This window comes from Penaeus monodon, unplaced genomic scaffold, assembly GCF_015228065.2.
Source record: "Penaeus monodon isolate SGIC_2016 unplaced genomic scaffold, NSTDA_Pmon_1 PmonScaffold_2833, whole genome shotgun sequence".
NCBI classification, from domain to species: domain Eukaryota; kingdom Metazoa; phylum Arthropoda; class Malacostraca; order Decapoda; family Penaeidae; genus Penaeus; species Penaeus monodon.
This window is the reverse complement of record NW_023657497.1, coordinates 10,001-10,472: the sequence shown is the minus strand read 5'-3', so window position 1 is coordinate 10,472 and position 472 is coordinate 10,001. Positions and strand designations below refer to the sequence as shown.

General features: G+C 47.0%; 1 pseudogene; it reads left to right on the top strand.

Annotated features, from left to right (window-relative positions):
* LOC119570473 overlaps positions 1-472 on the top strand; it is an 883-nt pseudogene continuing 411 nt past the window's right edge.

Genomic DNA, 472 nt, shown 5'->3' with positions numbered 1-472 from the left:
ATGCGTGGGTCTTCCCTTTCTCTGAGTGTGGCGTCCTTTGCCTCCGCTACGGGCTTCCAGGGCTGCGGTGAGTCCTCAGGTCCTGCTTGGAAGAGGAACCGGGAATACTTCGCTTTTGTAAAACGTAAAAGTAGTTTTTGTGTGCCAATATAATGCATACGTCTCCCGTTGCACGGTACCTGAGGGAAAAACGGTTATGTTCCGGGCTGGGTTGGCTCCGACGTGGTCCTCAACGGGGAGAACTGCGAATTTTCCCTCCGTGTCTGCTGGAACGCGGCTCCACCTACAGCGTCAACATCCAGTTCACGCCCCAGTAAGTCACAGCTTTCTGTTCCTTTTCTAAGGTTTAGGCATATCTTCTATGAATATTTTTAAAAAGGGGTCTCTAAAATTGAGTTTAGTTATTTTATCATACAAACTCATCAGCTACGTCGACAATTTTTTCGTTGGTGAATTAAAAGTTTTTGACTGC